This window comes from Polistes fuscatus, unplaced genomic scaffold (genome assembly GCF_010416935.1).
Source record: "Polistes fuscatus isolate 324 unplaced genomic scaffold, CU_Pfus_HIC Scaffold8, whole genome shotgun sequence".
Classification (NCBI taxonomy): domain Eukaryota; kingdom Metazoa; phylum Arthropoda; class Insecta; order Hymenoptera; family Vespidae; genus Polistes; species Polistes fuscatus.
In genome coordinates, this window is record NW_025113162.1 from 7,182,804 (window position 1) to 7,201,492 (window position 18,689).

Sequence of the window (18,689 nt, forward strand, 5' to 3'; positions counted from 1 at the left end):
GCTGAATACGATTAGTATTTGGATGGGTGACCCGCTTGAGAAAAAAAGGGGGGAAGAAGAAGAGAAGACAACTTCATGCCGTATACTTGAAGTCGCTTTGCCGCGCGTCGTAAATAATGACAAACTTCATGGTTTCGTTTTTCCAGACGCTCGGAACAAAATCAACTCCCCATTACATTTTCTCCAACGCGCCAAAAGAAGTATAACTTCAAAAATATAAAATATATACATTTCTAGGTAAACATATAATATGTAGAAATTATTTATATAAATATTCTAACGTTTAATATTTTCAAATGTGGTGTGTGTGTGTGTGTAACACATTCTTTATATATAATTAATTATATAATTCATATACCTGTGTAAAAATAAGTATTCGTTTAGTTGAATATTTTACTGATTAATTATGTATATTTTAATATAACTTATGATTTCTTGATAAAATTCTTTAACCAATATAAAAATTCGATTTTATTTCTGTACTATCTAGTTAGACGTTTCGTAGATGCACACATCTTCCATGGATTGAACTATGAATATCCATGAGCGAACCCAGATACTCGATTTTACGTTGATGTAGACGAGTGAAATGCATCCGACAGTGGATAGGCACGATCTTCTAATGCAGCTACATACATACTTCCTTTCTCCTCTCCTCTCCTCTCCTCTCAACTCCTCTATTCCTCTCCCCACTCTTAGATGAAATAGGAATATCGACGATGCATATCCAATAGATAGCATACCATCTTCGTTTATATTAACCATCGAAACGTGCTTATAAATGTTTATGAGATTCGAACGATTTCTTGATGCACTATTTCTAAAGAATAATATTTAACGATTAAAACAATAAAATAAAATTAATTTGACGCAATAAAAAAATTATAAAGTTCTTTTTTAAAAGAATATATATTATATTTATATAATATAATTAATATTATTAAAAATAATAATAATAACAATTTGTAGTAATCGTGAGAAGAGAGTAATATTTAACGATTAAAACACTAAAATAAAATTAATTTGACGCAATAAAAAAATTATAAAATTCTTTTTTAAAAGAATATATATATAATATAATTAATATTATTAAAAATAATAATAATAATAATAATAATTTGTGTAGTAATCGTGAGAAGAAATGATAAGTTAAGAAATTTATTTAATTTTTTTAAGAATTTTTGTAGAATTCATTTAGAATTCATTTTCAGAATGCATTTTTAATTTTAAAGAATTTGTTTAATTAAATTAAAATAAATTTATTAACAAAAATTAGTTTAATTTATTTGACACGGAGATGCATGATCTCGGATACACACGCACACATACACGCTTGTATAGCTGATTTGATGTTCTTACTTTTTTTTGATGATTTATATTTAATTTATTATTTTTTTTTCGTGATATATATATACATTTCAACGAGGACCACCATAGACGATGTATCGATCAAATCTTTTCTTTCACCTGTGAGAATTACTATCTTTCTCTCTCACTTTTTCTATCTTTCCTTTTCATTTTTTTTTTTTTCTTTTTATTTAACATAAGTTGAAAAGCATACATTTTTCATAAAACATTTGCAAGCTTCAAAAGTGTTCGAGCTTAAAGATCGCATTTGTAATCGAGTATTCCAAAGGGAAAAGAGCTACGAAGAAAGAAAAGACAACATCTCGTCGTTCTAGAATAGATATACAGGGTGTCCCATAATTTATGATACAACTTACACATTGATCTAGATTTTATGATAATATTTTTTTTTTTATATAGTATACTTATACATTACTATAAAGTTGATATTTTTTATTGCAGGAAAACAAAAATTAAATTTTCCTTTACAATCGATTTCAATTAAAATCCAAATTTATTATCGGATTTAATTTAAAAAAAATAATATACCTACCATCTTTTTTGAATAATACAAACTTAAATGAATAACTTATATATATATGTATATAATTTTTGAATTTTTCTATATTATTCGTTTAAAAAAAAAAAAAAATCAATGATCATCGTATACATGTTATGTAACATATTAATAAAAAGATTATTGATTTATCTTACATTTGTTCAATTCAAAGTAAAATAAACACTTTCGTACGATTAATTGAAATAAAATATATAATAAATATGATTGATAATGAATTTTTAGAAAAGGAAAATTGAATCTTTTTTTGTCAACTTAATTTTCGTTTCTTGTAGAGAACAATGAAATTACGAAATTACGGGGACACCCCGTATACGAACTTAAGGAGAAATAGCGATCGCATGTTCCAAGTTCGAGAAGGGACGTGGATAACTCGTGTTTGCAAATACTTCGGATGGAACAGTACGCTCGGGAGTAGGTAAAAGCTTCGTGATATAAACGCAAGCTAACTTTGATTTCAGCTATCCGATATGCGCCACTTCCGCCGTTATCTCACCCTCTGTGTCACGACTTCGCTCTTTCCAGGACACAGGGTATACCTTATATATGTACTTCTTTTACCCAAAGCATCGAATTTGAATCCTGTGTATGCAATTTCACGTGAACACGCACGTACATACATACACATATATACAAGTATTTGTACAGTAGGTTTATTATACTTGTGCGTGTATTATGTGACAACCGAGACAATAATTTCTGAGAAATTTCATAGGTTAAGTATTGTTAATGAACATACCTACACATATAAGGATATAATAATGCATTATTTTATGGCCCTAGTTTATTGGAATAAATGTCGGAATAATCTCATGTTTTTACTACTTGATATGTGGGATAAGTTTATTTGAAATTAAAATGAAATTGTATAATAATTGCAGTTCTTTTTTTTTTGTAAATATATCGTTTTTATCTTCTCATGCATGATAGGTTTTATTTATTGTAATTTATTAAAAAAAAAAAATAAAATGATTAAATTATTATTGTTATTGTAATTGGTTGCTTTATAAATTTGTTTTAAACGAAGTATATTAAATATTCTATATCTTATTTATATAGGAAATATTTTATATTATATTAATTATGAATTATATATAATTATAATATATTTAATTAGTATAATAAATATTACACAGAGACAGAGAGACAATTCTGATCTCTATACGAGTACATCTAGTTTTAAATAAATTTGATAATAATTTTCTCTCTTTTATGATTAACTCGGAGTAGTACTTTTAAAATTCTAGTGAAAAATCAGTGCAAACCGTACGCACATTATGTATGCATTGTTGTATTAGTAGTAGTAGTAGTAGTAGTAGTAGTAGTAGATGCGGTAAGCCCCGAACGTAATGCGCAACGTGCTTCGCTGACAATAAGATACGTGAGGCTAAAACTAGTATGACGTGCTTTCTGTTTCTCTCTTACACATATACAGCATACGCATACATAACTATAGGATACATACACACTATAAAATCTATTCTTCTTGAAACATAAAGTTAGTAAATTAATGCTAGTCGTATTCACACATTTGATTCTTCGCAAGTTTTAGTTTCTCAACAAACATAATTAAAATCTAACACTATACATATCAAATTGTACATTATTTTTTCTAATAAGATAGAAAAATGGTTCCTTTTATTGTGATTTTTTTGTATAAAAATTAACGATACGATGGATTACAAATCTCATACTTGACGATTCATTAATAATACTGCCATTGTAATATACTGCAATTCGTAATCATTAATTTATTTCTTTCTTTCTTTTTTTTTTCTTTTCGAACAAACTTTTAATTCAAACAAGATTTTATTGCAAGAAAGAAACTACCGAGGTGACACTATAATCTTACCAATTTTTTTCTAATACCTCTCTTCCTTCCTTCCTTCCTTCCTTACTTTTCATCATTTTCTTCTCATTTCGTTCTCACTGTTTTTAGCTTTACGAGTAATTCTAGATTTCTCTTTCTCTTTCTCTCTCTCTCTCTCTCTCTCTCTCTCTTACTTTCTTTTTTCTCCTTTTTTTTTGCTTTACTCATTTTAACTCAAAGGCAAAGCTTCTTAATCCCCATTATCTACTCTCTCCTTTTTGCTCACGGTAAAAGATTTCTTTCATCTTTCTATTTCTCTCGAAGAGGGAAAAACATAGATATTCCGCCTCTCTAACACCTTATATCCGAGAGAAAAGCAAAAAGAAAAAAATAAAAGAAAGAAAAAATAGGAAGGATCAGGAGAAAAGATACAAGAATATACTAAAACATTACCGGTAACTGTCTCTACGTGTTGTACATACGCATATTTAAAGATACAGATAAAGATAGAAAAAAGATAGAAATATAGAAAGATAAGATACTGTACTTCTTCCTTCAAGCATGATCTCTAATGATCCTTCTTACTCTCTTTCTCTCTCTCTCAAAGCTGTAAAGATAAAGATGGAGACTGAGATAGAGATAGTGAGAGTGAGAGGAAGGGAGGGGGAAGGAGGAATAGGAGTGGGCATTAGAATGGGAGTGGGAGTAGAAGCGGGAGTGGGATTGGGAGAGTAGAATTGAGGAGTGGGGAGAAAACCGCACGAATCCGCGTCACGGAACTGGCAGAGTAATTATATTAGAATGGATCCAGCAGAGCCAGCACTAAAAGGAATATGCAAACTTATCGCAAAGAAGGAGATGCATGCTCACGAATATTAGCCATAATCGCGGAAATACGTTTCGTATAAATATAAAAAGAGAGAAATAGAGTTAGAATTGAAGTTGGAGTACAGAGATGAAGATAAACGGGTAACAGTGAAAGAATACGAAAAAAAAAAAAATCTTACGTCTCATTAACCCTCCTCACCACTTCTCATCCCTCATCCCTCAGCCCACAGCCTTTCCCGTTCGACTTTATGGAGGAATATCTTTCCATCTATATTTCATTCCTTCGTTTACCTTCCTTTCCCTGATTTACGATAGCAAATCGGCTTACGTCACCTCCAATCCTCGTCGAAGTACAAAACGTCATTGTTCTCCAAGATAACGGAAAAGCAAGCCTGACATTCCTTTTTTTTCATTTTTCTTTTCTTTGCCAATTTCCGGGCCATCTAATCGACTATGCTTTTTCCTTGCTCGCTTACTTCCTCCTTTGCTTTTACTTTTTTGCTACTACTACTACTATTCTTTTCATTCGAGGGATTTACTTTTTACTTCTGCCATTGTGTGTGTTTTTTCTTTTTTCTTGTCTTTCTTTCTTTCTTTCTTTAAAATTAATTCGATAGATTTTCTATTGTTTTACTCATTATTTCAAATTACGATTGGAATACAATTTAATATGAATGATAAATAAGTTTTATATTATATCAGTGTTCTTTATCTTTTTTATTCTTTTTTTCGACAAATAACATTATTATCTTCGAATTAGAGTAAAAAAAAAAACAGCAGATTTTTAAACGTTACTCATTCCAACGTGTCAAATACTTTTTCCTCGACTTTATTTTTAAATATTATTACACTGGGAGATTCCTCCTCGAACGATTAAACAAATCTAAAGTTAATCGTGCGATAATGGGGAAGCAAGCCCATCATGCTAGGAAAACTGAGTAACTCGTTAGCAGCTTGGGTAGATGATGATGGCACATTCTCTGGAATATGAGGACGTTGTCAACTCGTTGAGTTCAAACTATGGACAAGACCTTTAGGTACTTTTCTGAATAAAGATAGAAAAAGAAAGATAAAATAGGAAAGAGAGAGAGAGAGAGAGAGAGAAACAGACAGACAGACAGACAGACAGAGATAGAACTAAAGAGAAAACGAGTGAGAAGGGTGAAAAGGTTGTGGGATTGGGAGTTTGTGCGGGGAAAGGGGTGAAAGGGGGGGATGGGAAAGGTAGAAGAATGGGAAAGGTTTGGAGAAGAGGACCGGGATACCCCACAGAGAGTCGTTAAGAAAGTCGTTTGACTCGCAGAGGAGGAGATGTGCTGTGCAGAATCTGGGAAATTTAAATTCGAGAGCTAGAAAGGAAACTATCTCTCTCTCTCTCGCGCTTTCTCTCTCTCTCTCTCTCTCTCTCACTCTCTTTTTCTCCCTAAGGAATTATAAACAAATGGTTTTGCCCCTGGCAACACTTCCAGTTCACCCCTTTCCACTTATTTCTCTCTTTCTCTTTCTCCTCTTCGTTTCTTTCTTTCTCTTTTTCGTTCTCTTTCTGTGTGTATGTGTGTGTATGTGTGTGTGTGTTCTATGTGTGTGTGTCTAATCGCATTCCTACGTATAGCGACACGTTGTTCGAGCATTGTTACGACGATGCACTTGCAGCAGAAGAGAAACTCGCATCTAGGACGACGACGAGTCATTCGTATACCGCAATTATTATTGAAGTGAACGTCGTTAAACGTCGTTTGAAAGTAGGAAAACGATTTGAACGATTTTTAACAATTTGATGGAAAGTTCTTTCTTTTATTGATTGCCTTTTTAGTTCTAACAAACGTAATAAAAATTTCATTGGGTAAAACATTTTAGTTTTTCTATTTGATCGAAGAGATAGAAAGAAAGAGGGTATAACAATATTTTGTTATAATAAAAATAATATTATAAATAAGGTAAATAATTAATAATAAAAGAAAATAATTAATATTACTTTTTCTCGATTTAAAAATTTAAATCGTTTTATTTGCAATTAACTTTGTTTTTTTTTTGTAAATTTATTTCGCCATTTCTTTTTATCTTTACCTGTTTTTTTTTTAATTTCTTTACAAGGGGATGCATATGTTATTAATTTTATAAATTTATTCTTATTTTTATCTATCTAATTTTTCTCCCTCTCTCTCTCTCTCTTTTCTGCTTTTATCCTCTTTTATATTTCTATGTTTATCTATCTATATCTTGTTCAATTATATTCTCATCTTCCCATACCTTTTACAACAATCCCCCCAGAGTTGTTAACCATAAACTCGAAGGAAAGCTCCACCCCCGTTTGCTCTCTTCGTTCATGTTTCTTCTTCCTCTCTCTCTATCTCTCTTTCTCTTTCTGTTCTCTTACAACCACCCCATGATCCCCCACCATAACAAGCAGGTAGGACGACTAGCCAACGGCATCACCAAGAACCATCAACATACCACCCGTTGCTGTCATAAACATACTCTCCTGTTATGTTGTGTTGTATATGCACGCGTGTAATCACTATAGATATTTATGTGTATAGGTTGAATTGGTTTGTTAGTTGTGTGTGTGTGTGTGTCTCAAATAAGCCTCCTAGTTTCTAAGTACGAAGAAGCTCCAGGGCGTTTGATAAAATAACGTTTCACCGCTGAGTAAATCGTATTTAGATTTAGGCAATTACATAAATTTCTTCTTGCTAAAAGACAAAATTATTATTCGCGCGTTCCTAGTCTTATCGCAAAATGATAATCTTTATTAAATAATTATGCGCATTTAAAATTCGTATAAAGGATAAATACAATATAATAGATAGTAGTAGTAGTAGTAGTAATAATGTTAATAATAAATAAATTAAATATCATTTAAAATTATGAAATAATTATATTAAGTAATAAGTTATATCAATTTTCAATTATAATTATTAATAAATTATACATTAAATAATAAGTAAAATCATTCAACAAATTCAACGGACTATAAACGTGATCAACTGTCAAGATTTCTACCCAAAATATCACTTATGTCGAAATAAAAAAAAAAAACAAAGAGAAAGAAAGAAGTAATAAAAATAAACATAGTAATTATTGAAGATACTTAAGCAGAAAAGCTCGTTAAAAAGGAGAAAATAATCAGGAAAGCCCAGTTGTTCTCTCTCGCAGTACAATAGGTAAATCTAAACCAACACCACCACCAACACCACCACAATATTTGTCGGCGTTAAGTTATGAGGTATCCCAAGAAGCTTTTGTATTGCGCATGCGTGCACGCTAACCAACGTTACCTTCTTCAAGAGGAAAGGTAGATAGAAACTAGGAAGGAAGGAAGGAAGGAAGGAAGGAAGGAAGGGTAGAAAGGGTAGAAAGGGTAGGAAGGGTAGGAAGGGAAGAATTAACGTGCATACGTGCAAGTAAGCGAGAGATATGTATGCTTTAGGATACTTGGCTGCGTGGAAAGCTGGTTATGGCGCGTGCGGTTTCAAGTTGGTTAAACCCCATGTATATATATATACGATAACACAACACTACTATTACTAAAACAGGTAGACTGTACACCTATCTACCTATCTGGATATCATCCACATGTATATATATATATATATATATACAAGTATTCTATCACTATACTAACATACTTTTTCTTCTTCCCATCATTCCTCACATCTCAGACCTTCCGCATCTCTTCTATTATCAACACTTTCTATCCCCAGAACCAACCCTTTTCCTCTTCCATCTGGTTTACCCCCACCCCTCCCCCCTTCGTCTAAGTCTATACAGTCTGCTGTGTTTACCGTATTGATTATGCACCCAGTATTCATCGAATAGAATGAAGTTCATTTGCCAGAACACGTTAATCCCCTATCGTTCATTTTCGATACTTTATACTTAAGATCGTTTAATCCTTTGCACTCGAGACAATTTCGGCCAAATTAAGTAGACATTTTACAGGTACTTTGAAAACATTTATAAACAAACAAGCGTATAGAAATAATAAAATATCATCAGTTTATTCATTTATATGTCGAAAAAAACAAACTTTGATAAATACTGCACTCTGTAATTAGTTTTGGTTGAGTTGGCACTTGAATTCGGCTGGGCGCCGTATCGGTGCCGCTCGAGTGCAAAGGGTTAAGTATCTTTTTTTGAAAGATAGTGATATCAGATGTTCACTGATTTTTTTTTTTGAAGTTATACTTCTTTTGGCGCGTTGGGGAAAATGTAATGGGGAGTGATTTTGTTCCGAGCGTCTGGAAAAACGACACCATGAAGTTTGTCAGTATTTACGACGCGCGGCAAAACGATTTCAAGTATACGGCATGAAGTTGTCTTCTCTTCTTCTTCCCCCCTTTTTTTCTCAAGCGGGTCACCCATCCAAATACTAATCGTACTCAGCGCTGCTTTACTTAAACGATCGAAGCGAGAACTAATGCTGTAAACGCGCCATGACAGTTGACGCGTGAAGTAATTCGATATATCTCTCTTATATTTAATGTGGACTGATATCTATATTTTGATATTTCTTTTTCTTTTTTTATTCTTTCTTATATATATATATAATAATAATAATTTTTTTCTTTTAAGTTATTTTTTTTCTTTGAAGTTTCTTTTTGAAGTTATTTTTGAGGTTATTGAGGTTATGTTCGTTTTGGTAAGGCAAAGAAGTATAACTTCTTACGTGCGTACATAAGTACACACACCAGTTTTTTCTTTGAAGTTTTTTTTTGAAGTTATTTTTGAGGTTATTGAGGTTATGTTCGTTTTGATACGGCAAAGAAGTATAACTTCTTACGTGCGTACATAAGTACACACGCCAGTCTTTTGTTTTTATCTTTTCCTAGGAGTAAAAGGTTGATATGTTATTACACTAATTTCATACATATATATATATATATCTTCTCGATAATGTTTATTTCAGCGTAAGATCTGTGTTTACAACCCAGTTCGCTCCGTTACCGTGCTGTTAAACGAACTGTCGTCAACATCGATTCTCCTTCTCTTTCTCAGTCTTCTTAGTCCTTAGTTAGTTGTGTCGTCTTCCTCGTCGTAGTCGTGCTCAGTGGGTCGAGTGTATAGTTAAGAGCTACTCGTTTATATATAATAAACTCAGGATAGGTAAATAGCTACCTTATATCTTCTAAACTCTATATCTAAGTCTACTGTTGCTCTGGTAATTTGTATAGTATGATTAAGAAATAGAGAAAATGATAGATAGATAGGTAATAGATAATATTAGGTGTGATAATAAAATTTAAATTTTAAAAAAAATATTAGGAATTAAAAAAAATTAAATTAGAGAAATATTAGAAAATATTATGTGTGAAACATTTTCAAATATAATTAAATATTATGTAATATAATTCAAATTAAAAGGGTTACGGGAGACTTACATTTTCTTAAGAGCTGATTAAAATATCGATTTAATTTTATTTAATAATTCAATAACATGTAAGAGATATAATTTATAAATTAATATAATAAATATGGATAAATAATTGAGACTTACAATTAGATGAATGTTATTTGAATATAATAGAAATGAAATCTTGAATAAAAGTTACATGATCAATTTGTTTCACCTGAGAGTAACTTTAAAAATGTTTTTCTTTTTTTTTATTTGCACCATAGAATATTAACTCTAATCATCTATCTAAATAAAGTAGAATTATTTTGAAAATATTCTTGTATAATACTTTATTTAATTAACAAATTTAGAAAATTTGTGAAAATGGGTACGGTCAATCAATGTTTTAACAAACTTGTTAAAACATTTGAAAAATTAAGCGAATAATCCAGAAAGAAAGAGAAAGAAAGTTAGAGAGAGAGAGAGAGAGAGAGAGGTACAACAAAGAGCTTTTTCGTAATTTTCAAGATTTATACTCCAGTAGTTAGGTGTAATCGTCGAGTTCCAACGAGACAAGAACGAAAAAGAGAGAAAGTAACTGAACAAGAAAGAATGAGTGAGCGAGTGAGAGAAAGAATGTGTGTGTGTGTTTGTGTGGATGTTAGTGCGACACGTGTAGGACGATAGGCGTTGCAAGCTTACGCACACTCTTGCGCGTGGATGCTTCGAACGTGCTCGCACTAACGATCCCATAAAGGGTACAGACACGAGAAGGGTTTCCAGTTGATGGCGCAATACAGCTTTTCCATGGGCGACAGCTAACCATCGCAGATTACGCGGTTTGGCTTTCGAACGCGCTTGCTGCTAACGCTTCACGGAACGTTGACGTGGAAATTTTCAAAAGAGACTATGATACCGTAGACGTCTAGCACTACTATGTGTATGGTGTATGTATATATGTATTATGTGTCGTGCTTGGTGAAGGTTAAAAATATTATTAAAATTAATTACGCGTATAATTATATATAATATTGTTTTATTTTATTTTATTTTATTTTATATTTATTTAATATTGATTTTATTTGATATATTTATTTAGTATTTTTATCGTATAAAATAAACCCCGTGGAAATTTTCAAAAGAGACTATGATACCGTAGACGTCTAGCACTACTATGTGTATGGTGTATGTATGTATGTATTATGTCGCGCGCGCGCGTGCTTGGGGTAAACGTTAAAAATATTATTAAATTTAATTACGCGTATAATTATAATATTGTTTTATTTTATTTTATTTTATATTTATTTAATTTTATTTGATATATTTATTTAGTATTTTTATCGTATAAAATAAACCCCGTGGAAATTTTCAAAAGAGACTATGATACCATAGACGTCTAGCACTACTATGTGTATGGTGTATGTATGTATGTTTTATGTCGTGCTTGGGGTAAAAATATTATTAAATTTAATTACGCGTATAATTATATATAATATTTTTTATTTTATTTTATTTTATTTTATATTTATTTAATATTGTTATTTTATTTGATATATTTATTTAGTACTTTTATCGTATAAAATAAACCCCTATTTTTCTATTTACGATTGAAATCCTTGAAAGATTTCTTTTTCTTTTTTTAAGATATTTCAATTTCATAGTACATTTTTTATGGGGGGGGGGCAGATAATATTTCGTTCGGAAAATTACAACGATACCAATCGTTATCGTAAGAAATATAAATACGAATAATATTTATATCATACTTTGATTTGAATATACTCGTATTATAATCATCGTGGTAGATAAAAATTTTATCGTTTGATCAATCTTTTTAAATATTATCAAGCTCGATCACGAAAGATAAAAAAAGAAAAGATCTGTCAAATAAAAGTAGAATAATATTAATAACAATGAATAGAGTAATAACGTGAAAAAGAGATAAAAATATAAAACAGATAGTAAAAGAGACAAAAAAAGATAATAAGAGATAGATATCATAAATAAAAAAAGAACAAGATAAAAAAAGAAAAGAAATTATATGACGGTATTAAACGGTGATAGTAATAAACGTGAAAGGTATAGAGAGAACTATGAAAAGGGATTGTGCCAAAGGGATGAGTTTAAGGGATGAGTTTAAGGTGGAGGGTTTGAGTAACGCCGTTGTCTCATCGGAGGAAACAGACCCATCGTGTTGAGGCCGTGCCATTTTACGGGGAAAAAGGAGAGTTTGGTGAAATGGGCGGGGAAGGGTGGGTGGAAAGAAGAGAGAGAACGGGGGAAGGGGGAAATACTGTTATGAATTTTATGCTTATCGATCCCACGATATTGCTAATAAAAGTACCACCTTCAAATATAAGACACAAAAAAGAAAAAAAGAAATAAAATATAAAAGAAAAAAGTAAAAGAGAGAGTGAAAGAGAGAGAGAGAGAGGGAGTGAGTGAGGAAACGAGCCAATAGGAATCTCGCCTGATCTCACTCACTCACGGTTTTCTCTCTCATGGGACACACGTTGCGTTATTATTCTTTTGCGAGCCAGAAAACAAAACAATTATCGTGGGTACACACTGTGTGTAGTGGTACGATCGAACATCTGTGTGTGTGTATATACATACGTTTGTGTGTGTTTGTCTGAAATCTCTATATGGTAGAAAAGAAAGAAAAAGAAACGAAAGAAAATACGTATTCGTCCGATCGATTCTTACAGAAACGTTTTTTCCAACGAACTAATTTCGCGTTGTGGGTGGTTGTTGTAGTGGTGGTGGTGGTCGTGGTGGTGGTGGTGGTGGTGTGGTTGGTTTTATAAAATATCGATAGCTTCGAGATAGCCGAACGAGTGGCAAGGGAAATACCTACACCGACGTTTTACCATTTGCCTTTTATTATTACGTTTACGAAAGAAGAAGAAGAAGAAGAACAAAAATTATCCGCGAGAGAAAGTGAAAGGGAGAAAACCCCCCCCAAAAAAAGGAAAGGAAAAGGAGGGGGGGCACAAGGAAAAATTTTTATGCATTATGCGCGTAATTTTTTCAGATACGCTTACGTTATACGTATACTTGTTTCGTAATTGTTTTTTTTTTTTAATTTTATTTTTTACGTGGTTGGTTACGTTGTTGGGTATTTTGTAAAATAAAGCAAAAAAGATCGCAAGAGTTATATATTTACATTTGAGAAAGAATGCGCGAGATAAAGGAAAATGTTGTGCGCTTTAAAACTGTGTTCTTTGTTTTCTTATTCGGTCGTCATTTTTTAAATTCGTCAAATTTTTTCGAAAGAACACATTCGAATTCCTCTTCGTAAAATAATATATTTCATTATGTATATATAAATAATAGAATATTATTATAAAATTGCATTCGCAAAAATGTACGATTCATGTGTTTCACGCAATATCTTTACACACACACATATTATTTTTACAGTAATTCTCGAATTCCTCTTCGTAAAATAGTATATTTCATTATGTATATATAAATAATAGAATATTATTATAAAATTGCATTCGCAAAAATGTACGATTAATGTTTTGCACGCAATATCTTTACACACACACATATTATTTTTACAGTAATTCTCGAATTCCTCTTCGTAAAATAGTATATTTCATTATGTATATATAAATAATAGAATATTATTATAAAATTGTATTCGCAAAAATGTACGATTCATGTGTTGCACGCAATATCTTTACACACACACATATTATTTTTACAGTAATTCTCGAATTCCTCTTCGTAAAATAGTATATTTCATTATGTATATATAAATAATAGAATATTATTATAAAATTGCATTCGCAAAAGTGTACGATTCATGTGTTGCACGCAATATCTTTACACACACACACGCATATTATTTTTACAGTAATTCGTTTTTTCATCCGAAGATTCCGAAATAATAATGTATTTCGAATCACGTTATCGGATATCAAATTTTTGGTTATAAATAAAATATTAAGCAGATAAGTATTTACATATTCTCGTAATTACGTTCGAGAAATACTTCATTGTATATTTCTCTTTCGTAGAAAATTATTTTCCCTTTTTTTCTCTCGTCAGTCTCTCTCTCTCTCTTTTTCTCTCTCTCTTTTTTCTGCCCCTTTCTTTTGTTTTTCATCACCAACCGCGCATACTAATTAACTCTTTTTCTCGGCGTGTTGGATATCACGCGTCTCGTTTTACACCCTCTTTTATCTTTTCCCTTGTAAAAAAGATTGTTCGCTACGAACAAATGAAGGATCACGTTATTTTCGTGTGGAACTAAATTTTTACAAGCTATGAAAATAAATACGCACATGTGCACACGTACAGGGGGATACACGTTGGATCGCTACCCTTTGTACCTCTTTACGACAAAATTTTGTATTTGACGTAGAAATCTTTTTTTTTTTTTCTTGGGTAAAAACATTTCTACAATATATCGCGAACGAATAAATATTTTTTTTAATCGAACTACCGATTATATGTGTCGTTTATTTGAAAACATTTGTTTTCGAAGAAATGGATGATTCCTTTTTTCTCTCCTTTAAATAATACGATTTTTTGTTATCGATGTATGTATTGTATATTATTTTTTATTGCGATAAAAACACTCCAATATTTTTTTTTTTTTTTCAGTGTATTGATATTGATATTTTATTATATATAGATCATGGTTATACTGTTTTTGAGAAGCAGATTTTTTTTTTTTTTTTTTTGAAAAAAAAAAGGACAATAAAGATAGAATGGCCACCATTGATATATACAGGGTGAGACACTTAATATGCATATTTCAAATAACTTATAAATTATGCATTGGATGAGAAATTGTTGAATACAAAAATTGCGTGATTTTAAAAGGAATATTGCGTAGTATATATATATATTTTTTTTTCTTTTTAAGTGGAAGTGTATTTCACAAATTTGTAAATTAACTTTATATATATATGGGTCCATATTTTCTATGATGAATTTCGACAAAAAACAAATCCTGTTTGTCTTTATCTTTATTAAATTTAATAATTAACGAGATATGGACAATTTTTGTCTCTAATGTTTTACTACATTTTTTTTATAATATAAAACACATTTTTCCCGACTCAAAGAATACAAATTTCTAAAGTATATATTACGAAATATGTCATTTTTCAGTCTGTATACTATTCAATTTCAACATAACAAAAAAGCTTTGAAAAAACGTTGATGACATTCTTCTGTTTCAGACATAACCACATAGATTCTTATTTTTCACATAAAAAAAAAATTAGATATAAAATATTTTACAGTACATAGATGTGTATGTTTGCTTTGAGTTTAGTAATGTAAAACGGTTCTCAGTTGCTTCTGACACGAATCGTTTATAAAATAACTTTTAAGAAAAAATCCTTCGCTTCGTGTGATATGGAATAATAATAATAATAAGATAGAGAAATAAAACTTTTAATGTTGTTTCTTTCGAATTTCTGCAAATATATATTCGATCGTTGAAACAACAAATCTCAACGAAAAGATTTCATTTTTGGTTATCGAAAAAAGTTATTTCACGTTTTTCTCGTTGAAAGAATTTCTAAATCGTGATATACAGTGATACTACAAATATATTTACGTATTACACGTATAGATATATGTATACAGATACCAACGTATGATGTATTGTGTATATGATAATGTATATTGTATATATATACACATATACCAATGTATATCGAAAACGTCTATCGGATATTTTCGCAAGCATTTCAACTCAATGTCGGTATAACCTGTAAAGTTTTCGATAAGTTTTGCGGGAGTAAAGTCAAACCCCTTTTTCACCGATATCCGATCCATAAATCATGATTCGAACGAGGGTAAAAGAAGAAGAAGTATCGAATAGTCGAAACGAGTAGAATTTGGTATCTTTATCTTTCCTGATTTCGTGTCGCGACTAAATCTGTTTCAACGTAAGTTGAAAGAAGAAGAAGAAGAAGAAGAAGAAGAAAAAGAGAATCTTCATTTCGTCCTTTCTAACCTATACAACCGCCATTTTCTCGTTAGATTCAAAATGGCGTCTATATTCTCGTAACGGAAGAGAAAAACCATTTCGGTAGTTTCAAGTTAAAAAGCTTTCGCTATTTCCTTTATTGCATTTTACTTTACGAAAGAATTCGAGAGAAAAAGGGAGAGAAAAATAATAATGAAGGACGACAAAATAAATTGCAGGAATATTTAAAAAAAAAAGAAAAAAGAAAATTAAAAGAGAAGAAAATAAAAAAAAAAAGAAATAGAGAAAACTCTATTCTCTGTTTCTTCGATAGAAGATTCCAACGAGTTCGTACAAGAAGTCATCACGATTTTTCCTTTCGTTCTTTCGCAATCCCAACGCTCCTTCCACTTTCTCTTCCTCCTACTTACATTACTTGGACTACTTGCGCGCGCGAGCGCGCGTGTACACGAGCTTCTTGGATTTATCCAAAAGATTTAGGCGAGAACATTTTCGGCTTAATCAAGCGTACTATACACCACTACCACCACAAGGCAAACCATTCCCTCTCGTGCTATAACGTCTGCTTGCCGATCTTCTCTTCTTCTATTTTTTTCCTCCTTCATTCTTATATTCTTTTCCTTCCACATTTTTCTCTATTTTTTTCTTTTTATAGTCTTACCTAACATTACTTTCTTCTTTTTAATTTTTTCCTCACCTCTCTCTCTTTCTCTCTCTATCTCTCTCTTACTTCTTTTCTTCATCTTTTCCCCCTGTTATTACCTAAGAACTGTATTATCTCTTCGACTATTCTAGTATTCGGTAAGAAGAAGGTAAAGCCCTTTACCTTGCTGTCCCCTCCCCCCTTGCTGGTACGAAGCTTTGCTGACTCGAAATACGGAAAATGGCGGGAAATGGAAAACCAGACGCGATCCTCCCTCCTCTTCTCTCTCTTTCTCTCTCCCTCATTTTTTCTTCTTCTATTCTTTGAGGTGTTTTCTTGCTCCTTTATTTCTTTCCCCTTTCTCACTCTTTCTCTCTTATTTTATTTCTTTTTCTATCTCTATCTTCCTTTTAGCAAGCGGTCGTGCCAGTTGGCTTGGCTCGCCACATTCTCTCTCTCTCTCTCTCTTTCTCTCACACTTTCTCCCTCGTTTGTTTCTCATTCCTTTTTTCCTTTCTCCACGAGCCATGTTTCTGCCGTTTACGAACTGCATATAAAATATGTACGTCCCCAGCCTCCGGGGTGCTGCACCGTCTAGCCCACCAAATTGGATTTCCCGAAAAATGGCCGTCGACCGTTTTCCCGTCTCTCTTTCTTCACTTACGATTCTCTCTTACTCTCTCTTACTTACGTACTACATTACCTCGTTGAGAAGGACTCTTTCTATCTCTCTCTCACTCTCAAACTCTCCATTATTGCTTGGTTCTAACGAACAACTCTCCTCTTTCTGGTCTAGAATTTTCTTTCCTTTTCTTTTTTCTTTTTTCTTTTTCTATTATTTTTTTTCTTTGTACACAACAGGCCAAGTGTTTTTATCAAATATACGTATACATATATATGTACATTTATTAGATAGGTTATGTTTGCATTATCTATGAAAATAACCTAAAAATGAAAAATAGAAAATTTAAAACAAAAACAAAATAAGAATAAGAAGAACTGGAGGAGGGGGAAATGAGGGGTGACTTCTTTCATATATGTTCTCGAAGTAAAGAAAAGTTCGCAGAAAAATTCTCGATAATCCTATCGTAAAAACAGCTATAAACCATAAGATTTCAGTCGGTAAGAAAGGATGTCTACATTACCAGTAAAGATTTTTCTACTAACGACGGATTTTACATTTATAAGATAGATAGATAGATAGATAGATAGATGGATGAGATAAAAAAGGAGAACATAAGAATGAAAATGAATGGAGTGTGAAAGAAGAAAAGGGAAAGCACATTAGTCCCACCATCTCTCTTTTATTATCTTTCTTTTTTATAAATTTACGAGAAAAAGATAATTACAGAAAAAAAAGACAGGCAGAAAGAGAAAGAGAGAGAAAGACGAGTTAGTTCCCACCCTCCCCTACCAATTCTTTTCCTTTTTGATTCTCGAGAAATGAACGTGGAATATTCAAAAAGGGGACCTTTGAGGTTATGTTCCATTCGCGTTTAGAAGGCACACCCGGACTTTATTTTAACGCTGCGAAGCGATAATCTGATATTTCGTAGAGTACGAAATAGCCTCTTGCGTATATTCATTTATAATACTTTTTTTTTAAGCCTGAGGCTCATTTCTTCTTTTTTTTTCCTTTCCCCCACCCCGTGGTGAATAGCACACATCGGTAGTTAGAGGAAAAGATAAAAATAAAGAAAAAGTTTAGATAGAAAGATAGAATTAGAAAGGGAAAAAGATAAAGTCAAAGAAAAAAGTGGACAGAGAAAAAGAGAGGATGAGAGAGAGAGAGAGAGAGAGTGATAGGGGGATGGCAGGGGAGGAGGGAGATGAGAAAGACGAGCAATATCGGGTAGTACAAATTTGTAGGACGTATTCATTTAAAATACACGTTTTCAACGAGATACACCGGCTTATGCTACATCTCTCTTCTTTTTTTTTTAACTCTTTTCTATACTTATTATAACTTGGAAAGGAAAATTCCGTGCTAGCGAGAAGAGAAAGAGAAAAAAATGAGATCAATTTTATTATGGTAGTACCTAGTTGGAGAAGAAGAAGAAAAAGAAGAGAAGAAGAAGAAGAAGAAGAAGAAGCTCTCGTGGTGTGTATAAAAATATTTGAAACGAAACGAAATAATACTCATGATTTTTACTGTAAGTTGTTACATAATTACAAAAGTAAGGGAGGGTG